The sequence below is a fragment of the Poecilia mexicana genome, unplaced genomic scaffold (genome assembly GCF_051168715.1).
Source record: "Poecilia mexicana isolate PSO_F unplaced genomic scaffold, ASM5116871v1 scaffold_22, whole genome shotgun sequence".
NCBI classification, from domain to species: domain Eukaryota; kingdom Metazoa; phylum Chordata; class Actinopteri; order Cyprinodontiformes; family Poeciliidae; genus Poecilia; species Poecilia mexicana.
Window position 1 is genome coordinate 25,293,438 of NW_028263391.1, and position 27,226 is coordinate 25,320,663.

The 27,226-nt window shown below is 42.4% G+C and overlaps 1 protein-coding gene and 1 long non-coding RNA gene across 2 annotated transcripts in view; one reads left to right on the forward strand and one right to left on the reverse strand.

The window, feature by feature from the left end:
- Nucleotides 1-27,226, forward strand: part of LOC106932438 (leucine-rich repeat and fibronectin type-III domain-containing protein 5) — an 84,374-nt gene that overhangs the window by 10,379 nt on the left and 46,769 nt on the right. The gene's annotated exons all lie outside the window — the stretch shown is intronic.
- Nucleotides 22,054-22,577, reverse strand: LOC148152865 (uncharacterized). The gene is made up of 2 exons (XR_015761972.1): nt 22,359-22,577; nt 22,054-22,159 (listed from the first exon to the last, which is right to left on the reverse strand). It is a non-coding gene; the product is annotated as an uncharacterized LOC148152865 (long non-coding RNA).

Here is a 27,226-nt window from a genome sequence, read left to right on the forward strand (position 1 = left end):
TGCTTTTTTGTAGTTTAGAAAAGTAACCTGTAACAATAATAGCTCACTTTCTAAGTTAACCAGAAGAAAAGTTATAGAAAAATCTGAAATTATATTGAATTTAATAACAAAGAGGCAGGCTCACAAATATGCTTATAAAAAATGTCTACAATCCAGCTTTTAGTTTATGTATTCATCTTCAGTGAGTTTAATAGATTAATTAAACTCACCTTGCCACCTAACCTGTCACGCTTTGGGTTTGAAAATACGGGAAATGCCGCCTGGAGTGGGAGGAGAGGGCGAATGAACGAACGTAAGATGGGGTGGAGGGGAGGAAATAGACCAGCGGACTGACGAACCGTTAGACCGGGGGACGAACACGGGGGGAAGCAATACGGGATATTTACGACACCTTCACTGGTCACACTCAGAAACTCATCTACCAGCCATGTACGATGCGCTCCGCCACCCGTTTCTTCAGACCGGGATATGAAATTTATTGTGCGGTTCGTCGGTAAAGCTACATTTCCACGGTAAGCATCAGCTACTCAGCCGCCCGCCCTGCTCAGGCTATCCGCTCACCTCAGCGCTCTTCCCGCCGTTCGCTTTCAACCAGCAGCCCCGGAGGAGAAATGCTGCCGTACTCCAGGCATTCCCCCAGTCATTTTAAGGATGCTTATTGGTTCCCCAAAAACGATAAAAAGTCGGGCATTATCATCAATCAATAAAATCCCCACAGGCCAATCTTGAAGATTGGACTTTATGCCGCTGAGACTTAGCTTTTGTCAACAACTCAGAGGCGGAAGTGAGAGCTCCGTGCAACGCAAATGAAGTCCCGGCCGGAACACGGTGCGCTAACTAATAAAACATAAATTAACGAAGCTTCGAGGCAGGTAAATTTTCCTCGAGGAATTTTAGTAATCGAGGTACTCGAATCATTCGAGGAATCGTTTCAGCCCTAGATGTGTGTTTTGTGTTTTTTGTGCTTCAACAGCTTTAAGAGGTAAATTATTCTGACCTCAATAGGAAAGCTTCAGTTCGACCGCAATCAAGAAAATCTAAATTAATCAAGATTTGTACAGCAGCTTGTTACCCTCTGATAACATCAGTGTTACTCATCCTGAGTTTCTCTGCTGGAGGAGCAACAGATTCTGTGTAACGCTCTAATGCAGGCACAAATCTCCACATTTAGCAGGAAGTTGACCGGTTAGCATGTTAGCATGTTGCTGCAGCGGCCCTGCAGGACCTGAAAGCAAAGCGATGATTCAGCCATTTACCAGCCCCTCACCATGACTCAGCACAGCCAGGACCATGACTTCATCACTGCTGGACACAGGTATGGACATCCAGACAGACTCAACTCGGCAAAGTTCAGGAAGATAAAAGATCTGCAGCGGCTCAACAACCTGACGCTAAAAACATTCAGAGGATCTTTGTTGGTTCCTGACAGCGAGACTGAAATGTTGTATGACCTGAGGTCATCCTGTGTGACCTGAGGTCATCCTGTGTGACCTGAGGTCATCCTGTGTGACCTGGGGTCATCCTGTGTGACCTGGGGTCATCCTGTGTGACCTGGGGTCATCCTGTGTGACCTGGGGTCATGCTGCGTTCAGGTCTCTCTGTCTCTGAGTCACAGCCAGAGACCCAGTTGAGTTTTGTCTCTCAGCTCGACCTCATTCTGGCTGCACAATAAAACATCTCAGACGTTGCTGCAGCTGCCTCCGTCTGCTGCAGCACAGTGTGACGAAGGCTGGGAACTTCATGGACAGCTTGATTTCACTGAACAGCCCTGAGCTGTGGGTCTGCGTCCCTCCTGCTGTTTCCATCGATGCAGAATGTTTCAGCTTCCTTTCCTCCCCTTACAGAGGAAACATGATGAGTCACATCATTAGTTTTTAAGGATTTAACCTCCAGAATCCACATCTGCTTTGATTCAAACTGGACTTTTACCTGTAAAGTGAAGGATTCAGACTCCATGACGATACACACACAGGCCAGTGTGTGTGTGTGTGCGTGTGTGTGTGTGTGTGTGTGTGTGTGTGTGTGTGTGTGGGGGTGTGTGCGTGTGTGTGTGTGTGTGTGTGTGTGTGTGTGTGTGTGTGTGTGTGTGCGTGTGTGTGTGTGTGTGTGTGTGTGTGCGTGTGTGTGTGCATGTGTGCGTGTGTGTGTGTGTGTGTGTGTGTGTGGCTGATCTCAGGTGATGTCGAGCTTACGGACAACAAGCTGGTTGGCCTTAATCTCTCCTGCATGTGTGCAGAGGTATTGGATGTGTCATATGGATCACCTGCACCACTCACTCACTCTGCATGATAAGCTGGTTAGGGAGGCTTTGTCTCTCTGGATGCTCCAGTTGTGGACCAGAAAAATCCTCTGGTTGTGGACATTTGAAACATTTGAACCTTAAATATGTTATTAAAGGGGATGATCCTCATTCAGCCTGGACTCAGGGTTTGCTGTTGGCTGGTTTTGGTTGGAAGGTTTAATGTTTTATCATTCAGGTGAGAGTCTGCAGCTTTCTGCATCACCTCCAGCTGCTGATACAACCTGGAAATGTTTTCTTCCTGACCGGAACATGAAGCATGACGTCTGGCCGTGGGTCTGCCTCCTCCATCTCTTTAACCTGTTTGTCGCGAGAGGACCCAAATTTGGGTCCTCTGCGCTTGCCGCAACAAGATCGATTGAAAAAACATGCTATACATTTATCAATATAGGCATATTGCATATCCACAGATCGGGAAAAAGCTCTTCTAAATGATACAAACAATATTTTCTACATCAACAACACCCAGCCTGAACACGAAGTAGCTTGGTAAAACGAAACGTAATTAGATGCTAACGAGGCTAACGAGGCATACGCGGTAAAAAATGCAACAGTGAAAGAGCAACTATTCCCAAAGCCCACAAACTATCAATCAGAGTAAAGCCGAAGCTCTGCCGTTTCCAACAATACCAGAATCACCACGCTACGTGCAAAACTCACTGAACCAGCAGCTGAAGAAGAAAAAAAGAAATCGCTAATTTCACGAAGCGAAAAACATAAATTCAGTCCTACCTTTGCTGTTTCGTGGTCATAATCCTTATTAGACTAAATATTTCCACTTGGTTCGATAATCCATTTTCCCTAAATCCATCTCATACTGTTTTCGGCTCTGCCCAGAGCCTCTTCCGCCTCCTGGGCTTCCATATAAAAATGTAGAGGCGAACTCCGTCAATGCACGTCACATGCGTTTCCCGTCCTCTAATTGGTGAATGGCTTTAGTTTCCGTATTAATGTCAACGCCCTCGGATTCTATTGGCTCTGACGGTTCGAAAGACGTGTCAATCATCAAAATTGGCCAATGGGATCCCGAGAAACCGCCCCGCGTAAGTTTGCATATCTGTATTGAGAACTGCATGGTTTTACTTGCAGAGCGCAGAGCGCAGACTAGAGACTCCAGGAGGAAATTTTTTTTCAAAGGAACCCCCAAAAACAATTGTTATTAGATGTAATTACTTATCTATGACAAGTAATCATTTATTCTATAAGAATAAATAATTGAAACAGAACCTACAGAAAAAAAACTGAGAAAGTTCAAATGGCACAAATTGTGCCAAAATGGCTAATTTGGAAGGTCCGCCTAGATTTTTATCAAGTAGTACCTCTCTAAAACTCATGTGATTCACTTTCTTTCCATGAAACTTGGCACAGTAAAAGGTCAGATTGTGTACTGTTGTTTACTACATCCAAAACATGTAGTAAACATGCTTTGAAAGGAATCTTCATATATTGAACTGGGTTTTTTTTTGGCGGAAATAGATATTTTGCTTAATTTCTGCTGTGTATCATATTAATTCACTTTCCTCAGTAACAGGCAGGGTGGGTTTTAGAGCTGTAACATATTCTCTAGAGTCTTGCCTTTATTTTGATACCAAAACAATTAAAATAAACTCTGTAGTTCTTGAGATACATTCAATTCATTTTGGGCATGTATTTTCAACCATATTTCTCAAAAAGAGGCCTAGAGATGCTGTCTGACGCCGCTGTGGGAAACAAGTTGTAGAAGCTTTTACTGTAACTTTTGGTGAAATAAACAGAGAAATGTTCCCTAATAAAAGCTGGTAGACATGAGACAGATAATCTCATCGTTTTCATGTCAGGAACGTTTTGGCTGTGACCAAAAAATCATTCAAATATTTTTCTTGATCCACTGAATGCTTATGTAAGTTGCATGTGTTCATTTATTACAACATGAATATTTCATAACGGTGGAAGGAAAGTGGAGTTTAAATTAATATTAGTTATTTTAAATTAGACAGAAATGATTAGTATCTCAGTCTGTAATTTTAAATGAAATTAATTGAATATTCTTATTCATGCGTCTCTTTTTTAAGATTTGGACTGTTTGCTTATTATAATAGCCACTTGTGTGAATCTTTGCATTTTATCATTTTAACTTATGTTTTATGGTGAAGGTGATCTAGCAGTGAGATTCTCCTCCTGTGTTTAGGCTCTGTGCCTTTAATTTGCCTGTCACTGTGGCTGTAATCTCCATTAATCTGCGTTTTTCTGCCTCACTGTAATTCTTAATAATCAGGGACAGATTCTCGGCTCTCCTGGATGAATTTTCCTCCTGAATGTCTGTGTTAGAATCAGAGAGATGTGTTTGCTGAGAGATTCCTGTATTAACATGTTGCTGAATCAGATAAACTTTGTTCTGGTTTGATTTCTGCTTCTTTCCTGACGTTCGTCCCTGCAGGAGGAAAAGCTCCTCAGGCTGACGGTGTGTGTGTTCGTTCTTCCTCTTTGTGCAGGTCTGTGTGATCATTATGTTGAGATCTGAAGCCATCTGGGTTGACTGGCTCATTTGCATATCTGGTGTTAACCACTATAAATATTCATGACCAGAGGCTGAGCTGGGATGAATATTCATTTCTACTGGATGCTGAACTGGAGCAGAGAGGCTGAGATTCTGATCTGCAGAGCTGAGCCACTCCTTCACGCCGGACCTGGATGTGATCGCCGTGGGCCTCCTAGTATTCCTAGTGATGCACCATATGTATGCAGATGATTACATTTGCTTAAGTCACACAGTGACTATATTTGCCAAAGTGTGCCTGGGAGACAGAGAGGCAGATGGAAACAGAAACAAACTCTCCTCGTCTTGGGACAGAAACATTTAAGGATGCTGAAACGACTCTTCTGAAGTGAGCGAAGAACTGCAGGGGTAATTAGTCACAAGATGCAGCGAAGCATAAAAACGCAGTCAAAACATTTGCTAAATTATCAAACAACCAAAACTACAATCCATAAATCCTAAAAACATCTGGTTGGTGCTGGATACGTTTTACTCCTGTAGCCTCACATTGGTACACACAACTAAAGGTTTTCCACGTAGATCCAAAAGCAGGAAGTGGACTACAGCGCAGGGCATTCTGGGTAAATACAACCAAAGCCAACGTGTTAGCCTAGCGCTAGCAGCAGAAATGGCTCCTGGTCTTTAGACTAAAGAGAAATCCTCCAACCGCTAAAATCCTCCATCTTGTTTCCATCTGGTGAAGAAGGAAGTTGCTCTCAGTGTCTTCAGAGGTTTCCTGTCGTTTCCTTCAGTGGTTCTTGGTGCAGCGCCCCCACAGGCCAGGAGGGGAACAGGTTGGTTTGACTCAGAACCACAGCAGCTGGAGGAGGAGCAGATGTTCTGGTTCCAGTAGAACCGGGTCCATCAGGAGGGAAACAGACCAACATCTCACCTCTCATATGGTTTATTATCATCATAAGCTCCAATTAATGTTTACCAAAAATGATTTGTGGATAAAAGTTTCATTGGTAATTATTGCCCTTCAGTCTGCTGCTGCACTGAATCTTATTTTGACAGGAAATGAAATCATGATTAAACCAGGATCTGTTTATGTAACATCATCAGAGCTCAGGGCTGTTTGGACACAATATCTGGGATTTCCTTTTCTAACGCAGGCGTCCATGTGCTCCATGGCAACAACACTTGACCAGTCAGATGGACTCACATCTGACACAGACGACGGCGCCGAGATGCTAAGCTAAAACACAGACAGTGACGTTCTGGTGATGGTAAAAAGTGAAAATTGAGGCTCAGATTATTACTTTGATCAAGCCCATTATTGTTTACATATATAGGTTGGTAAATTCAGGTTTTGTTGTGTTTGCAGACAGAAGTGTTTGCTGGATTAGTAAAGTTGAGGTCAGAAATGTTGGAAAAAATGAAAATACATAAAAGACACAAGTTGGCCAGTATATTGGCTGGTCATGCTGGTTTTGTTGTTGTTGTTCCACTTTGTAACAGATTCTGGAAAAATGGCCAGAAACTATTTTATTGACTGTTCTGGAGGTTGAAGTCTTTCCTGCTTTGCTTCTGTTTCGATGGTTTCCATTTGTAACAGAATCACCGTTAATCAGCTGATTGGATGCATTTAGGCGACAAATCTCCTGAGTTCCTTATAAATGTAATATTTCATGTAATCTGAGCAGCCATAGATATCCTGCATGTAGACACTGTTGAGTCCCTGTGAAGAATCCTAAATAAATTTCTTCTGAAAGACGAATGTGTTGTGATTTCCAGCATTGTCTCCTAAATGCAGAACATATTGTGAAGAACGATCTGGAGGCTCCACTGTTTTATTTTTACCAGAGCAAACCACCAGTACACCTCTCAATGCTGCAGCAAACTGGAGTCCAACATGGCGGCTTGAGAGTTCACACAGCACAAAGCCAAACAGACCAATAAGCCACAAAGAAATGTGAATTAATGTCTGAATGTTGTTGGATTTTCATCAAAGTTGAAGATGAATCTGTGTATCATCGTTTTTGTCAGCTTTTAGCACCAGAACCGTGAAGTGAAGAGACTCTTGAGACGCGGTGAATCTCCTGTCTTCCTCCACTCAGCAGGCAAACCCAACAAGATTCCTCTGAAACTCATTCATACATGTGAAGCTTTTTGGGTTCTGATGTTGGAACGCATCCCATTAAAATGATCCATTATATGAAGTCATTTAGCAGCTAAAAGACGATCCTTATTTCATGCTTTGTGGTGAGAATCTCTGAGTTTGTCCTGATAGACCGGATCATTGTACAGAACGCACGCTGCACCACTTTTACATGCTTTATGCTTCCAGAACCCGCCCACACCAGAGAACAGAAAGAGAACAGTCCCTGCAGCCCGCCCACACATCCAGAGCATGTAGGATTTATGGATAATCTTTGTACCTCTGTGCAGCTGACAGCCAAAACCAGAAGAAGAGTTTCCAACTCATCTGTTTCTATTTGATGAGTGAGAAACTCTGGGAAGCTTTGAGGGAGCTGCTTTCCTCTTTTACACTCAAAATCAACTTTTCATCTTAAGATTCACAATGAGAACACGAGTTAGGACACAAACATCCAAGATGTTCAGTGGTTTTCACCTGCAGTTCATCACAATCTGTTGGAAAGTTACAGTTTCAAAACGGCTCAATTGTTTCATCATTTCACTCCAGAAAAACAAAGTGTTTCCAGAAAACGGGCTGGAGGCCAAAGAGAAAAACTACAGTCAGCAGGTGAAAAGGTAGCAGGTGTGTCTGTAGACTGAGAAACAGGTTCTGTCCATTGAAGAGCAGAAGATTTTTCTGTTTTGATAAAAGCGGTTAATTAGATTTTGTTTCCATTTTTTTTTAATACTTTGAACCCATAATCTCATACATCCCCATCTGTAGTTTGTCAGGAATATTCGGATGACATCAAAACCCTCACATGGTTTACTGGTCCCAGTATAACTGGTGTGGAAATTAAAGATGTCAGAGCAAAACCAACAAAGAGCTGTTGTCTTATTTTGAGACTGTATTTTTTCGCCGTGGTTTATTTTATTTTATTTTATTTGTGTTTGTTGGATGAATGAAAGCTGTGGAATCTGAAACTGAACCTTTTCTGAGAACATGAACGCGGCTCACACACCTGGACCCCCAGCGCTTTAAAGAAAACACCAGGAGGTAGAACTGAGAGCCTCCTTGAAGAATAGACATGAATTATTCACTTCATCAGATAAGAACACAAAGAGGGAATGAAAGAGAGACGGAGGGAGAAATGGAGCTGGAGGTGAGGAAAGAAAGAGTCAGACAGACGGACAGACGAGGCTGTGGGCTTTGTGCTGCATTAGCACTGATAAAGTCTGACAGAACGTCCTCCAGAGGTTTCACAGCTCCTTGTTCTCGCCTGCAAGGAGGAAAAAAACATTTCATAGGTGAAAATAAAAAGTTAAGACTCTTAGTGTCAGAGTTCAGAGTTTAGTTATCAGTAATAAACCTTTAAAATCAGCATGTTTCTGTCTCTGGAGCCGAACTGAAAGCTTTTATCCAGAGAAAATCCCAAACCCTGCTGAGCTGCAGGATCCCAGCAGCTTTCCATTGAGTTTCGCCTTATCAGGTCCAAACGTGGCCCGGTTCTACCCGGCTACTGATGCGGCGCCACAGCATTAGCTGCAGCAGGGCAGAAGATCTGGATGCTCCATGCAGCGTAATGAAACTTGTAACTACTTGGTGCAGGCGTTCTATCAGCCACACACAGTCGCTGTAATCTGTTTTGCAGTTGGCAGTTCTTTTGTAGTGAGAGTGATTTGGGTTGTGCAGAACCTGCATGTTTACTGAAACAGACAGGAGGAAACATGGAGGATGGAACAGCCACATGCTAACCAGCTGCCATGTTGTCCACCAGAACAGCCACTTCCTGTGCAGATGGTGAGCCAGGTTCCAGAACCGCCGTCTGCAGGACGGTTTGCTGCATTGCTCAGGTAGTTTTATGATTTATGTCAACTGCAAAACAAAAGAAAGGCCAGAGCAGAGCAGCAGACGCAGCTGCACCCAGCCGATGCATCACATTCATGAGACACTAACATCTTCACAACGTCTGAAACTCAACATGCTGAAAAACGACTTCTGGACCTGATCGGGCCCAACCAGTCCACTGACTGTCAGTTCATCTCAGTTTCATGTTGGGAAAAAGGAAGGGGCGGAGTCAGCCGCCACACCAATACCATTAATGAACCATTGCGCTCTGGAAGTGAAGGGGGCGCTATAACAAAGACCTTAAAGAAGCAGGGAGGAGGACGAGGTTGGAACGCTCTTCACCCTCTGGTTGATTCTTGAGTTGCGATAAGAACTGGACTTCCCTCTGCGGTTTGGCCGGCAGGACGTTAACGTTCTGTAGTCCTGCAGGTGAAGTCAAGGATCCAGATTTGTGACTTACAAGTTCAGCTAGTAAACTAAGAAAATGCTTTTAATATATTGTACAACAAAGGGTGTCATGTTTTAGCAACCAAAATCAATAAAGATTTCAAACAGAAGAAAACATGACATGCCACAGCTAATTTGTCAACTTATATATTTAAAGGGCTGCACAGTGGCACAGCTGGTAGAGCTGCAGCCATGCAGCAAGAAGGTCCGGGCCTTCTTTCTGCATGGAGTCTGCATGTTCTCCCTGTGCATGGTGGGTTTTCTCTGGGTACCCCAGTTTCCTCCCACAGTCCAAAAACATGACTGTCAGGTTGATTGTCCCTGTGTGTGTGTGTGTGTGTGTGTGTGTGTGTGTGTGTGTGTGTGTGTGTGTGTGTGTGTGTGTGTGTGTGTGTGTGTGTGTGTCCTGTGTGTCTCAGTGTAAAGAGTTTAATAAAGGTTTCAGAAGTTTAATTTTAGAGTTTCTCTTCTGCTTCATAAAGAAGTTGCAGTGTTGAAGCCAAAATTATTTCAATGAAATGTTAACAATAAAAGTAAAGATTTTAAATGTATTAATTTTTCCAGATGTAAAGCAACTTATGTGAATGATTCCTGGCAATGCAGGAAGTTAATGACTAATTATTTCAATATTCATAATTCATAATTTACATATTGCAGACAAACATTTAATTTACTAAAGCTATGACTTTATAAGTTCCATCGATATGGGAGTTTATCAGATACATGAATTTTCCAGCTTTTGTTGTGAAAGTTTGGAGGCGGAGCCAACGTGTAAATTTATTAGTTTCAAGATCTCTCCATGTTGCATTTTCAAATATCAAAGCGTACGTCCATAACTTCTGTTCCCCGATCAAGAGGAGCATAACGTATGAACAGTTTGATATTTCTTGCTATTTGTTCAACCAAGTGGGTTGACTAGTGCTCATGTATTCGTGCAAAGATCTTGTAGCAATTATCAGATGAAAAGAAGATGAAACAAATGAGATAAAAGCGGCGGTTGCATGAGAAACGCTGGAATCTCATCATTTATTCAGAATGAGAGCTGAAAGGCAGCAACATCGGCTGTAAGAGGAAGAGAAACTAAATACTGGAGTGAATGCAGAGTCATATCTGGTTTCATCATTTATTCAATAGTCCAGCAGAATCAGAGAGAATCGCAGGGAGGAAACGTGAGACTCAGCCGGAGGCTTTAGGAGGCGCTGGAAGGAGTTTCTATCAGGTTTCCAGATGCACTTCGTCTGTCAGCCAGGGGCTCTTCATGGGAGGGCCAGGAGGGGCCCGGCCCCACGTTTCTGCAGGAGGGACACTGTGCAGCCAGTTACAATGATTTAAAATCAGACGGAATGAATCAGGTGCTATGAATTCACTTTCAGCAGAAGATTTCTATGGGGTTGCTAGGTAACGGGTTTGGCTCAGGGTTGCTAGGTGACGGGTTTATCTCGGGTTGCTAGGTGACGGGTTTATCTCGGGTTGCTAGGTGACGGGTTTATCTCGGGTTGCTAGGTGACGGGTTTGGCTCAGGGTTGCTAGGTAACGGGGCAGTGCCTGTAGACTGTGACTTAACAATCAGGAGGTTTTAAAATGGTTCATTTTCTAGACACCTAAAAAACATTAAATTGCTGCCAGAAAACAGCTGGTGTGTTTTTAACTGTTTCTAGAATCAGCTGAGACCCAAATGGAATAAAAAAAACTAATGTGAAAAATGTGGATAAAACTTGAATCTGAACAACTGAGGTGAGAAAAAAAACACAAAATGAGCTTTTCATTTGTGATCAGAAAACCAGATAGTTTATTTTAATAAAAACTGGAGTCTAAACCCTGAATGAAGAACTACTGAAGGTTTCCCTCCAATAATCTGACAGTTTCTCATTTAAACAGGTTTAGTCCAAATTTATTATTTCTTATTGTTGCAGAGTTAATAAAACTTTTGGAATATAAATTAGACTGATGGTACCAAAAGAGAAAGAAGCCGACTCAGGCTGGTTCGTTTTGAATCTCTTATTGTTATCCTGTAATGAGTCCCTGTTCTCTGCTGATTGGCTCCTAGTTTGGTCCTCTGCTGCTGTAGTTCATCTCTTCATATTTAGCGATGCTTAACAGCCAATACCTCTAAAGCTGTGATGTTTCTGACTGACAGGGTGACCCCCCTCCCCCACCTGCTGCTCTGACTGACTCAGATTCTGTTCCTCATTTGTCCCTGAATCTTCCTGATCCCCATTAGCAGCTGTTCCTTTCAGAAGGAAGCAGGTAGAACACCTGGTCCGGCCGCAGACTGCCCACACCGCTGGCCAGCCTGCCAGGCGCTGGGCAGAGCAGCTAATTGAAAGAGGGAGATGAAGAACAAAGGCAGAGGGAACAACAGGGGAAACGAGAGAAGAGGAGGTGTGAAACGAAGGGAGCAAGGCGCTTGTTAGGCCTGGAGGGAGGAGAGGAGGAGGTATAACGACAAACTCAAAGTCATCCGGCAGGGAGAAGGAAGGGATGAAGTGAGAGAGAGAAAACAGAGAAAAGACTGAAGGATTTAAAAGGATGGTTTCACAGCTGAGGTCAGGGAAGTGAAACGGTTCATCAGAGAAAAAGACAAATAGAGACGAGATGGAAGGAGGGAGAGGAGGAGAGAGAAACGTCTGTCATTTACCTGAAGTAGCTTCATCTGCAGAATCACCTCAACGGTCCTGGAAACATCGTAACAGAAGATCATCTTCAGCTGCTCAACAGAACCATAACTGGATTAATATGCAAATATGAAAACATAAAATATCTTTGATTCTCATTATCTGGTGACTGCCAACCTAAATGCCTCACTTCCTCCAGTTTCCTGTTTGGCATTAATCACAGATAAACTGCATTTTTTTTCTTTTTATTTATTATTTCGCATCATCAGTTTAACTTTTCAGAAGTTCAGATATTTTAATCTAAAGGCAAAAAATGTCAGGACAAAATTTTCTCCTCTTTGCAGCTGATTTAAAAAACATTGTGATACTTTATTCCATCCTATCTGCTCCAGAGGAACGGAGACATGAAGCAACAGAACGGGGTTCTGACAGAGAGGACCGCGGGCCGGTACCAGACCCGTACCAGACCAGGTACCGGACCCGGTACCTGTCCTGGTACCAGACCAGGTACCGGACCAGGTACCGGACCAGGTACCGGACCAGGTACCAGACCAGGTACCAGGTCTGGTACCAGACCAGGTACCAGGTCTGGTACCAGACCAGGTACCGGACCAGGTACCGGACCAGGTACCAGACCAGGTACCAGACCAGGTACCGGACCAGGTACCAGGTCTGGTACCAGACCAGGTACCGGACCAGGTACCGGACCAGGTACCAGACCAGGTACCAGACCAGGTACCAGACCAGGTACCGGACCAGGTACCAGGTCTGGTACCAGACCAGGTACCGGACCAGGTACCGGACCAGGTACCAGACCAGGTACCGGACCGGGTACCGGACCCGGTACCTGTCCTGGTACCAGACCAGGTACCGGACCAGGTACCGGACCAGGTACCAGGTCTGGTACCAGACCAGGTACCAGGTCTGGTACCAGACCAGGTACCGGACCAGGTACCGGACCAGGTACCAGACCAGGTACCGGACCGGGTACCGGACCCGGTACCTGTCCTGGTACCAGACCAGGTACCGGACCAGGTACCGGACCAGGTACCAGACCAGGTACCAGGTCTGGAACCAGACCAGGTACCGGACCAGGTACCTGTCCTGGTACCAGACCAGGTACCAGACCTGGTACCAGACCAGGTACCGGACCAGGTACCGGACCAGGTACCAGACCAGGTACCGGACCGGGTACCGGACCCGGTACCTGTCCTGGTACCAGACCAGGTACCGGACCGGGTACCGGACCAGGTACCAGACCAGGTACCAGGTCTGGTTCCAGACCGGGTACCAGACCGGGTACCGGACCCGGTACCTGTCCTGGTACCAGACCGGGTACCAGACCGGGTACCAGACCAGGTACCGGACCAGGTACCGGACCTGGTACCTGGTCTGGTTCCAGACCAGGTACCAGACCAGGTACCGGACCAGGTACCAGGTCTGGTACCAGACCAGGTACCGGACCAGGTACCGGACCCGGTACCAGACCGGGTACCAGACCAGGTACCGGACCAGGTACCAGGTCTGGTTCCAGACCCAGGAAACCAGGAGCAAATAAAAGTGAATGGAGGCCGGAATGACAAATAAAAATGAACTGAATCAAAAACAAATTATAAAATTAAACAGCAGAAAAATAAAACAAACACAGAAAACAGAGAAACTTGTTAAATTTCTGATTAGGATCAAATGAGGATCAAAGTTGCTGCATGTTTTTTTAACTATATTTACTAATTTTCTTGTCTCATGTTTTCTTGATGCAAGTTGAAGTTTTATGCCAAAAACAATATTGTTCTGAACATGTCAGTGATTTCCAGTCAAACCGATGTTACGGTTCGTTCCTGAGTGTTAGCATAGCCAACTGTTTACTGAGTTTATTCTGTTTTCCTTCTGACTCTTCCAGCTGGTTGTAAAGCCAAAGCTAAAGGAACGCCCTCTTTAAGGCGTAGTTTAAATACAAGCTAACAAAGACAATGGAAAACTTTAGTTTGATGCCATTTTGTCCTGCTAGCTCCTAAAGGTAGCATGAGAAATGGACCAGCTGTATTTTGGTATTAATGATCAAACTCATGAATTCCACTCGCTGATCAAGAACTCAGCATGGAGACGGATAATCCTCCACAATGTGTCCAACGCTGCAAACTTATTATATAGTTTGAAAGGAATTATTTTTATTGAGGCTCGAAAAGCAGAAACATCATCTCTGCATCTCCTTCCATCATTTATTGTTCTCAGCTCCGTCTGACTTCTGTAGAACCCGGTTTGGGCCGTCTTCCACTGAGACATGGTGAGGACTCAGGAAGGCAGGAGACTCGCTCCTAAACACACATGCACTGGCTTGACTTTCTTAATGCTGTTTGTAGAACTCATTTCCGATCACAGTGGACCAGCTGTGAACAACCTTGCAGCCAATTTCCTTAATGTTTCCAGTGGATCCCTGTTTGCTAATGGGAACGTTGCTGTGAAGTGACTTTGCCTGCGAGTCGCCTCCCCTCCTCTGTCATCACGTCAGGGTGTGTTTGTGTCGCCTCTCCAGAAGGTCGGCTGCTTGTGAAGGAGCTCTGCTGTCCTTCAGAACAAAAAGTTGTTTCTCATTGTGGTTCTATTACATTGTGACTTTGGAGAGATCTGCATTAAAATGATTCCTGTTCTCAGGTCTGAATGTTTTTCCCACTGAGCTCCTCACACAGATAGCTGACATGTTGGCACTAAGCCCTGCCTCAGTGTTCCTGGAGCCGCCAGCGGGATAATGGATCCTGCATAACATCATAACATCATCCGCCGCATGCAGAGGGGGGCGACGCAGGTGTTTGGAGGCGTAATTGAGATGTTTTAAAATGAGACAGAAAATTAGTGCAGCTATGCAAATTCAAAACAAGCAAACAAATCAGTGGTCCTGCTCACCCAAACACACGGAGCTGCATTAGCTCCGACATCAATGAAAAGATGGGAGCTTAATTTCCAGAAGCTCTTTGTGACGATAAACATTCAGTGAGACGTTCACTGGAACAGGAACTTCAACCAAACGGTGATTTTCAACCAACATGAAAACTTTTGGTTTTGCTCCTCAAGTTTCACACATTGATCTCAGTTTCTATTATGTTTTCCTATTAAACCTTTTGCACAGATTCTGATATAACTTGTATAAACTTAGTAACGTTTCTCCTTGGTAGTGATGGAATCATTTATTTACAGAATAATACAGAAAACCAACTAGAAATCAGTTCTGGAACATAAACATTTGATACATATTGTAATTTTTTTGTCCTGTATTCATTTTCTAACTGCTCTGTGTCAATAAGCAATGGTTGGTCAACATTAACAATATGTTTTATAATCTTTAATTTTGCTTTTCCTTTTTACATTCATTGACTTTTAATAAACATTATCTATGTTCACCAAATAAATTAAATATGTAGCTACAATCCTACAGATTTTCTTCAAAGTTTGATTTACAAACTCTTTTTTTAAACTACATATGGAAAGAGATGTGCTGATGATGCACAGTGATCTATGCAGCTGTGAGTGTGTCTTATTATTGGTGTGCAATAATAATAATGCAAAGGACTGTTGGGGAGCAATAATTATTGGCTAATATATTCCAGGTGTTATGAACGTGTATTTTTCAAGCAACATTTCACCAGTTGGACACAGTCTCACCGGACACTAATGACATCATCCAGAAGGTTAAAGGTCACAGAGAGACTGAAACACTGAGGAGAAAGATATTTCAGCTCATGTTGTCATTGTAATATTTATTCATATTATCACCTTTGTATGATTTTCTAATATTGTGCAGCCTTCGTTTAAATACGCAGAAATGTTGCACTGCTGAGTTTTTGTAGGAAAGTTAAAGAAATGTGTGAATATTGAACCTTTCACATCTGCAGACGCTCCGAGTCGAGAGTCGAGTTTTAACCCAAGTTTAGCAGATTCTGAGCAAAGCTGAGGATTAAAGGTCTGAACCTGAATGTGACTCATCTGGATGGTGCAGTTTGGGTTTTAAGTTAAAGAAACTTTAAAGTTCATTTGACTTTAATTGATCACTTCAGCGTTTTGTTGTGCTTTATTTTCTTTGCAGTAAAAATAATAAACCTTTAAACCATATGTGTCAAACTTATGGTTTGACACATATGGCGGGCCACATGTGGCCCGCCATGTCATTTTATGTGGCCCGCCCCAGCATCTTATAGGCCGATGATTGACTTAAAATAGGTTTTGAGCACGAATTGACTACAAACTACATCTCCCACAATGCATTCCGATTGTTACCAGCCAACATTACGGCTTCTTGCCACTAGAGAGCAGCAGAGTCACCTCAAGCTGTGAGTTGGTGTCAGGGCGGCAGGTGGCGCTAGACTTTTTTTGTTATCCGTTATCTTGACGACAACATAAAAAAAATCGGTCATGTACTATTTTTATCCGTGAAATTACAATCATATTAACATCGGCTATTTAGTCGCATTTTATGCGGTTTAGTTAATATTCACCGTGAATCCAGATCCCATCACAGATTAAGCAGTTAAATGCATCTACATTTTTCTCGTAGTGACAAAAACCACTGACTGAGGCCCCAGTAACTTTTAATAAATTAAATTAAGCGAATTTACTTAAATTAGCATCACTTCACCCGCTGGGGTCTGAACAACTTCCTCCTGGTTCCCATCTGCAGAAAAATCTGCGCTAATTCATCAGTCAGTTGGATCTGTCTGATCCAAACAGATCAACTGAACTCTGAGTGTTTTACCCTGTGCGGTCCGGTGTGCGCTTCTACCAGGATTTTTTTTCTTTTTTTTTTTGCGTGGTTTCGCTTCTCCTTACCGGACAGATGTTACGTCTGCAGCTCCTCCAGAGCGCCGCTCTCCTGGGTAACTTCCACCCAGAAGGCTCCATTTGTTAAATCCGCTGGATGAGTTACTTCCAGCGGTTTCTAATTCTTTACAGCGGCGGAGCCTCGTCTGCAGTGGTTGAGCAGCGGACTGCGCATGTTACAGTCTAATTAACTTTTGCATCGTCATTTATTTCCTCAAGATAAACTGCCGGCTCCTGAAATGGATTAACACAACGTTGCATTCTCTTTAGTTTTCTCTGGTCTGTAATGGAGACTTGAATTTAACGCTCCATTTCAACCAAAAGTTTGTAATGCGCTTCCTAACCATTTTTTATTTGTAAGTATTGATTTTATTTTATAGCCATTTAGCCAAGTCTCTGTAGAAACATTTGTCTCTGCTAATGACATGTTCAATACATATTTTGATCCCAGGCTTAGTTTATGGACTGAACAGACAGAAACAGTTACCATTATACATTTTGAACTGTTGATTGTATTTTTGAACCATTAAAAATGGTTCAAAAATACATTTTACACTTTTTTAATTGTAAAGTGTTGATTTTATTTTTGAACCATTTTTAATTTTATTTTTTTAACCATTTTTTAATTGTAAAGTGTTGATTTTATTTTTGAACCCTTTATTTTGAAGTGTTGATTTTATTTTTGAACCATTATTAATTGTAAAGTGTTGTCTCTGCTAATGACATTTTCAATACATTTTTTGATCCCAGGGTTAGTTTATGGACTGTAATGTGAAATTAGGCACAAGTATAAGTCTGACAGTTTGTTCACCAAGTTACTGTGCTCTCTGAGAGGATCTGTGGTTTAAGTATTTGACATTGTTCCATGCCCATTGTTGACATTAGTCACTAACAAAATGTGGATCATCTACCAGGAACACTGCAAACGGCAAGAGTTCCTGTAGCGTAGTGGTTATCACGTTTGCTTTACATGCGAAAGGTCTCTGGTTCGAAACCAGATTTTGCATGTTCTATACATCACAGGTGTTTACTAAAGGTCAACAAGGTTCTGTGGTGTCATGGTCTGTTATCTGAATCCAGGCATCTGAGTGCAAACCTCAGTTGAAATTTTCATGCGTTGCATCTCACATCATCAACTTTGGAACCTCAAACTGAAACAAAGCAGAGAAGTTCAGTTCCTGTAGTGTAGTGGTTATCACGTTTGCTTTACATGCAAAAGGTCTCTGGTTCAAAACCAGACAGAAATGGTTTTTGTAGGTTATGCATCTCTTGGGGTGCAGTGAGACAACAAGAGCCTTCCTCTTTGGTGATGGTTCACTTGCTAATCGACTTCAATGTCGGCTTCTTTGAAATCGAAGCTACTTTACTTCAATTACCAATTGGCAGTTCTGTGGCGTAATACTCAAGGCCCGCGGGCCACATTTGGCCCCCCAGCATTTTATAGGCCGATGATTGACTTAAAATAAGTTTTGAGCACGAATTGACTATAAACTACATCTCCCATAATGCATTCCGATTGTTACCAGCCAACATTACGGCTTCTCGCCACTAGAGAGCAGCAGAGTCACCTCAAGCTGCTTATTGATTTTCCCAGCGAATAAAACTGAGACTTCGACAAGCTAACATCAAAACGGCCAAGAAAAGAAAAATCAATTTACAAGTAAGACTGAGAATGAAGATGTGTGAGTTGGTGTCAGGGCGGCAGGTGGCGCTAGACTTTTTTGTTATCCGTTATCTTGACCGACAACATTAAAAAATCTGTCCTGTACTATTTTTATCCGTGAAATTACAATCATACTAACATCGGCTATTTAGTCGCATTTCATGTGGTTCAGTTAATATTCACCGTGAATCCAGATCCCATCACAGATTAAGCAGTTAAATGCATCTACATTTTTTTTTTTGCGTGGTTTCGCTTCTCCTTACCGGACAGATGTTACGTCTGCAGCTCCTCCAGAGCGCCGCTCTCCTGGGTAACTTCCACCCAGAAGGCTCCATTTGTTAAATCCGCTGGATGAGTTACTTCCAGCGGTTTCTAATTCTTTACAGCGGCGGAGCCTCGTCCGCAGTGGTTGAGCAGCGGACTGCGCATGTTACAGTCTAATTAACTTTTGCATCGTCATTTATTTCCTCAAGATAAACTGCCGGCTCCTGAAATGGATTAACACAACGTTGCATTCTCTTTAGTTTTCTCTGGTCTGTAGAGAAAACTAAAGACTTGAATTTAACGCGCCATTTCAACCAAAGGTTTGTAAGGCGCTTCCTAACCAGACGCTCCAAAGCGTCCGGTCCATAACTCTTCAACTCGCTGTCAGCTCCTGGTCAGAAAGACGCATTTAGTTCAGAGACCATGAGATGATATTCAGAAAGGGTTTTTCTAATTAATTGATTTCAGTTGCCTCTGAGACTAAATCTTTGCGTAAAGTCTATAATGTCTGCCCATGTGATTGTTTTTATTATCTGTTTGTTTACCTTTAATCACTGATTTAAATATTGTAATTTTTAAACTGAGCAGTAATTTTACATCCATGGAAACTCAAATGTAATATTTAAAACTTCAATACATAAAATCAGTTATTTAACAATATGAGGTGTTTAATTTATTTTTAACATTGTATTTTTATACATTTATGCTAGGGCTGCCCAAGTAGTTTTCCAGAGCTACCATCTGCAGCTTTAGATGCATTCCTTCTCTGACACACCTGGACCATTGACTCATTATAAGCCTCTACAGAACTGAATGAGGGAAGTCAACCTTTTGTCTGGGGTGTTTTAGCAGGGATGCACTCCTGATTTGTACCGTAAATGTGGCCCATTGAGGGGGGCCAATATGCTGCAGTGGCCCTCGGTGAAAATGAGTTTGACACCCCTGCTTTAAACTGTAGCGATACATCAGTAATATTTATTTATGTATGTATTTTTCTTCTTCTGGGGTTCTTTAAAGGTTTTTACTTCCTTTAGGACAAATTGTAAAATCAAATGAAAACTTGATCATCATTCCTTAACGAGGGATTTTTCTCCACACTAACAAAATATACTCAAAATAAAGGATGGATTTTTTTGGATGGATTTTCCTAAAATTGTCCGCATGCACATAAGCTGCTTCAGTAGATTGATTTATTTTTACACATCTTTACCTGCTGGGTGTCAGCAGGTTGACAGGTTGTGAGTTTTTATTCCACCCAGTTGCAGATTTGTGAGGTCATTTGTTTGAAGTAGGAGCTGAACTGGTGACCTCTGTAACCAGTGCTGATCAGCTGAGAAATCAAAGTCCAGGTCATTTGGTTCAAGGATCACAAAACACCTGCAGGACCTCCTGAAGCATCCTTAGTGGAACGAGACCCTCAGCGTCCCTCACTCTGATTCAAGCCTGCAGGACGAGCCGAAGGAGAAACAAGCAGCATAATGAAAAGCAGTGAATGTAAAGTTGACAGGTGTTGGAGTTACAGGGTCATTACGGTTGTAATCACCAGCTAACGACACAGCGGGCGACATGAGAGCAGAACACACTCCTCTCATTATTTCTGCCTTCGTCTCTCTGCCAGCGCTCCGTCTGACCTGCAGCAATCAGTCAGCATGCCGACGGCTCGCTGATTGCACATTGTTAACTTTAAAATGTACATTTAGATTCAAGCATGGTGAGTCAGAGGAAGGTGGCTGGAGACATTTGGGTCAGGACGGCCTGTTTCAGGGACGATCACACACAGAGCTGAAGGTTCTGTTTTCTGCTCTTTATCCAGCTGTGAACTATTTTTATAAAAATATGGCGTCACTGGTTATTGATTTGAAATTCTGTTAATAACATGTTAATACATGGTACCAGTTTTGAGGCACTTACCCAGGGATACTTTCTGTGGAAACATTAAGAAACAGAAGCAAAAATAATTCTGTATTTGTTTAGAAGCTCTGTTCATTTCCTCACAAAACGTCGTAAAGCTGAAAATTGTTGTAAACGTTTAGAGAAATAAATGCAAGTCACTCCAACTAAGAGCCTTATCACTAAAAGAAGATTTAGTTTTAAATTATTAATAGATGTCAGTATATTTTAATGCGTTTCTTCTTTCTTTATTTGGTCAAAATAGTAGAATATTATCAGCATAAGAATGAAATCTAATTCTAAACATGTCACTGATTGGCAGCATGTTGGAGGCACAAACCCTGCAGTTCTCCATAACTGTTTGGAACATGAAGAGGAATCAGAACGTACATCAGGAAATATAAAATTATCTAAACCAGTTTAGTGCAGTTCATCTGGTCGCATCTTTGGGTTTTATGAGAGAAAACTGGATGAATCAGTCGACACGAAAGTTTTCAGGAATCTACATTTTATCCCATTGGGTTTTATTGGTTTGTATGTGAGACAAAACCTTTAGACAGAGAAGGAACACATGCTGGAAAGCAGACCAAAAACTCAGCTGTGTAAAATTTCTAGTTATAAAAAACAACTGAAGGTTCTTTGAGTTGTGCAGCTTTTAAGAAAAACACAGCAACATTATGACCTATTTTAAAAAGAAATGCTTCTGTCCCCTGTGTATTATTTCCCCAGCTTACTAACAGCAGAGCAGCGGCTTCAACAAAGGCAAACATGGCAAATCCCAGAAGCAAATACAGAGCAACAATCACAGCATCGGCTTGGACTTCAAAGTGCGAATGATCAAAAATACCAACTGCTGTCAACGTCACAGTGGTTCGTTCCTCTGAATGTTCCAGCTCTGGTTGACACCACACTCTGTTTATATCTCTGAAGACGAGCGTTAAAATAGCAGCAGCTAAATGCAAAACCACACAGCAGAAATGTGTGTGTAATACACACCAGCTCCCCTTGAACTCAATACGAATCCTCCAAAGAGCCAACGATTGCAATGAGTTGGTGAGTTGGACATGTATGAACAATGCAGCTGAACCATTCAGTCAGACAGTCAGATCATCTTAATCTGTGGGTCAAATATTAGATTTAAAGGTTTTATTTAAAGAATAAAAGATGATAGAAAAGGCAGAGGAGTTCAAATAAGGAATGATTCAGGCTCAATCAGGAAGCCTCCTCATCTTTATTTATCTGGTTTAAATCAAGATTTAAATAACAAAAACTGTCCATGCAGGGAACCATCAAACTGTCTGAACCATTTTTATTTATCAATTTTCTGAAAGTAGATTTTGACTGACAGGAATTTTCATTTGGAGTTTGTGGAGGAAACGTTGAAACGCTGCCGCCTCATTGGCTCCTATCTGGCTTCCATATCAAGACATTTATTACATGAATCTCAACATGAAGCAAACATTCAGATTTTGTTTCTGAGGTATGAAAGGCCCTTTTGATTTGCTACTGTAACCGGTGTATATTACTAGTGTTCTTTTACCAAAAATCTAGTCTTATACAGACGGTTAACCTCGATGTAGTCTGCGTTGTGTTCAGACCAAGAAGGGACTCAGACCACTGGAGTTGCTGGTTGTTGTTTAATGCAGGTTGCTGGCAGAGGCCTGCACAAATAGAAATACAGAAAGCCCTTTAGCATGCAGCTCTTCCACACACAGAAGTCGGAATTCCCCTAGCAGATAAGCACATGGAGAAACCCTGTGACTAACTAATAACAATATAAGCTCTAATATTTACAACAAAATTTTCTTAACTTGTCAAAAGAAATGTATGTATTAAAACATAAACATTCACAGCTGCATGTGCTTTCAATTATTTTACAAATATCAAAAAAACCATGAACTTAACCAAGAGCAAAGAAACTTTCCTACCTCTCCTCAGGCAGCCTAGCGCCAACTGAGGGTAGTACAGTAATGATGTCATAGAACACTCTCTTAAAGCAACAGTACAGGTAGTAGTGTTTACCAAAATAAATAAAATAATACAATCCTTAAAATATAACAAAAAAATATGATTCTTCAGTATTAATCAGGATTTGGTGAAATTTCAAACATTATAAAAATAAATAAAAGCACATTTTCTAAACTTGTTACACTACCATTGTACAAAGTGATGTTGAAATTCCCAGTGTCCTGTTGCATCATCACTGCGTACTTTTAGTTTTGTTTATTTTAATTGTAAGGATTAACTGACAATGTGGGGTTTAAATGATCTCTGTGCTGCTAAACGAACCAATAATTATTCAAATTAATCAGACAGCAAGTGATGACAGACGTTTCAAAGTAATATTAGAAACTCTTTATGAAGCTCCACGCTGCTGCTGCTGCGTTTGAGATAATCCGTCTTCAGGACATTTCTCTCCCAGGATGTATTTACTGAAACTCTGCCTCTGAAGCGTTTTGTTTCAGACTTATGATGCTCTGGGTTGTAATCCTGACCGGATCCACTTTAAAGATGTCAGCCTACAGTGGGAGTTATTGATCCTCATCTATAGACATGATTGCTTCCAAACAGTATCATTGGGAAGCTTTATTTGACATTAACTTAAGAGTGAATTTAGCTTCCTGTCATGTCAGTTAAATCTCCTTGGTTAGGAGATATGCTTTACAAAAAGGTCCTCAAGTTTTCTGTGAATAATCTGGACTCATGTTACACAGAAAAGGTTGAATTCACTTTGACTTTCTGCCATTTGGATTTTATTCTATTTTAGTTTTATTGCTTTGAATATTTAAATTTTAGCATCTGTGCTTTTATTGTCTTGCTTTTATTATATTCACTCTAATATCAGACAAAATTAGTCAAAACATGCAAACATCATCATCACCAAATATGCAGCCACTGATGTTTGTAGATTGAACTGTTGCTTCTGATCAATCAATCACATTTTTATCATTTAATGTCCTGACTCTGTTAAACGTCTCAAATTCATACATGTAGCTCCTCAGTTAAAATGCTGCTTAAAGAAATTCTTTGAGTGTCTGAACTAACTGTCAGATTATCTGCTGATCAAAGCTTTTAACGTCTAGCTAAGAGCTGAAACAACGATGAGCTGGATTCATAGTTACTGAACTCTAGAAACCCGATTCTAGTTTCTCAATGTCTGCTCAGGACTCAGGGCATGTTTGGTTACAGCAGCTTTAGGGCACAATGCATCCTCCATGCTGGATGTTAAAACTCATTAGCTGTGGTAAGCCGAGCAACACAGCTAGTATATAATTAAACATCTTCCACAGGATGACCAGTCCTGATGTAACTTCAGAACTCGGGTTTCAACCTAATTATACACCTCAGCTAGGAGCTCTTGTGACCTTCCTTTGTTTCAATCTTTAGGTTGTTTCAATCTTTTGTTGCAGAGTCGAGTTGGTCAGGCTGGCCTGAGGAAAATAAAATAAATGGTTTCTTTTATTGCTGCTTCAGAGATTAGATGTCAATTATTAATGAAGGTGGATTAGTGTGAAATGAAGATGAAGGTCAGGGTAGATGAAGGTCAGGCAGATGAAGGTCAGGCAGATGAAGGTCAGGTAGATGGAGGTCAGGAAGGTGGAAGTCAGGGTAGATATAGGTCAGACAGATGAAGGTCAGGGCAAATGAAGGTCAGGCAGATGAAGGTCAGGGCAAATGAAGGTCAGGCAGATGAAGGTCAGGGCAAATGAAGGTCAGGCAGATGAAGGTCAGGGCAAATGAAGGTCAGGCAGATGAATGTCAGGGCAAATGAAGGTCAGGCAGATGAAGGTCAGGCAGATGAAGGTCAGACAGATGAAGGTCAGAACAGATTGAGGTCAGGTAGATGAAGGTCAGGCAGATGAAGGTCAGGCAGATGAAGGTCAAGCAGATGAAGGTCAGGCAGATGAAGGTCAAGCAGATGAAGGTCAGACAGATGAAGGTCAGAACAGATTGAGGTCAGGCAGATGAAGGTCAGGACAGACGGGATGATGTTTCGTATCGCTACCCATTAAAGTTTCTGGGCGGCTCACGTGACCTGCAGCAGTTTGTGAATGAACACGTCTGATGCAGTCAGGTGTTCAGTGGGAACAGCAGCAGCTATAGAAGCGGTTAGTATAGAAGCTGCTGCAGCATCAACATAACCCTGAAACAGTTTAGAAATACAGTTCAGGATTTCCATCAGATTTTTTAATTACTTGCATTTTTCTAACCACTTTGAAGGACAGCGATGTAAGAAAAATTATATTCATGTAAGGTTAGTTCTCTGAGTTAAACATTCCCTTTAAAATAACAGATTTATATATTTACAAAAGGTCAAAGCACCAAAATAGTAACAGATTCCAGAGGAAAAGTCAAAATAATATTTTATCTTCTCAATATTCAGTGCAGTAACCGTTACTGTCATTTCAGCTTCTTGTAACGTCTGAGCAGCTTTTTCCATGTTTCCACCAGTAATTTCAGTATTTATCTTTGGAGACGAACTCCAAGTCCTGGAGGATGGAAGGCCTCTTTGCCATCACCCTAATCTTTAGCTGCCTCCACAGACTCTCTGTCAGAATTTAGTACATGTCTGAAGAAACGTTTAGGTCAAAACAAAAGATTAATTTAAAGATAAATATGCCAGTTGTATGAATATTTTTGGGCTCAACTGTATGTTCAAATAAAGAATCTCCCCCTAATTAGGTAATTTACTTTTTTATGAGATTACAATTAACTTTAGGCAGAAATAATTTCTGCTAAATCAAAACTTCAGAGGCCAGCTGACATGTGCAGATGAGCCAAGAGTCAGGAGACCGAGAGTGTTTCACTATAGATGACAGAAGAAATGTGAAGAGCAGCAGCGATTTTAAAATGTAAAGTCAGGATGTAAGACAGAAATATGGCCGAACTTTCAGGGAACAGAAACTGTTCAGACAGCGAGAAAATTACAAGCAAAACATCTATTCAAGATGTCTGACCTCTAGCAAGCCTTCACCATTTACCTTGATGACATGAGGTGTGTGTGTAGCCCTGGGGTTTGAGAACCACAAGAAGAGGGGGTTTATGTCTTTTGATAGGTAACTGGGGTTAAGAATGGGTAAGGGAGTTACATAAATGTATATTTCGGTGATTTACCTTATTGTAGAGTACGGGGAGGGATGAATTCCTATGTCTGAGAGTAACTGAGATTTACGAGGGGAAGTGAAGTGTACGGAGGGAAAGAAATGGGAGAGAAAGAGGATTCTGGGAGAGGAGAGGAGAACGAGAGCGGAAGGAGAGAAAAAAGAAAGAGGGATTGGAACAATACGGGAAACAAAAAATTCGTGTTAAACATAGTTGGTGAGTTAGAAAAAAGATTATACGCGGAGGATAGTTCAGAATTAAGTAATGGGAAGTGTGGACCCGTTAATGAGGACGTCGGCGGAGCGAGACGGTTTCGTTTGGTCCATCCGGTTCCAACAAGGGGAAAAGTAACGGGACTTCAGCGAACTCGAACATCAACAGGCCAACGGAAGTGTCAACGGGTATTGGACTGTGTGTGAGAGTGCGGGCCCTGTGTGCGGAGGTGTGTGAAGTTATATGCTGAAGTTTAAGAACTGTTCTTGTTTGTAAATGTATATAAGGGGTTATAGAGATTGGTATGTGTTAAATTCCTACCACCGTTCAGGGTAGAAGACGCCAGGTTAGTTTGTGTGTTGAAGATAAATAAGAAAAGCAACTTTGTGCGTGGATGTCAGGATTATTTTACTGGGAAGGCAACAGAATGACAACAGTAGTGGAGTAAATGCTACTCATATGAGGTAAACCTGCGTGGTATCTACCTGAAAATCACGAACCCAAGTAGCCGCCCCGCAAGTGAGTTCAAGTTCTGCCCTGAGAACAGCTGATGGAGCAGTGTGTGTGTGTGTGTGTGTGTGTGTGTGTGTGTGTGTGTGTGTGTGTGTGTGTGTGTAGGATGTGAAATATGTGATGTCTGCTCTGAAAGTGAGACAGTTAAAGGCTAAGACCTGCATGCGGCTCCGCTGCCTGCCTGACTGTTAACATTCCACTTACTTGCGTGTGGCGTGGTGCGGTGCGGTGCGGCGTGGTGCGGCGTGGTGCGGCGCGGTGCGGCGTGGTGCGGTGCGGTGCGGCGTGGTGCGGTGCGGTGCGGCGTGGTGCGGTGCGGTGCGGTGCGGTGCGGCGTGGTGCGGTGCGGCGCGGTGCGGCGTGGTGCGGTGCGGTGCGGCGCGGTGCGGCGTGGTGCGGCGCGGTGCGGCGTGGTGCGGTGCGGTGTGGTGTGGCGTGGTGCGGTGCGGCGCGGTGCGGTGTGGTGTGGTGCGGTGCGGTGCGGTGCGGCGTGGTGCGGTGCGGTGTGGTGTGGTGTGGTGCGGTGCGGTGCGGTGCGGCGTGGTGCGGTGCGGTGCGGCGCGGTTCCTCACCAGCACCAGTTCGATTTAAATTCAGCCTTCCACCAGAGAAACTGAGCAGAGGAATCACTGGATCAGTTCTGATCTGCAGATTCAGACCAGCTGCTTCAGAAACGCTTCTGGGTTTCAACCTTGTTAAAGTTTTCTGGAGTAAAATGTATTAATTCACTGACTTACATACCATAAACCTGATCTCTTCATGTTTTACTGTAATAAGAGTTAATTGCCTGTTCTCTACAGTGGAAACCAGAAGTTTACATGCACCATTTTTTCTCACTGTCTGAATTTAAATCAGAGCAAACTTCTCTTGTATTAATCAGATAAAATTACCTAAATGATTTTCATTTGTTAAAATTCATAATAATGAAAGAAAGAGAGATTTATTTATTAATAAGTGAAGCTAAATG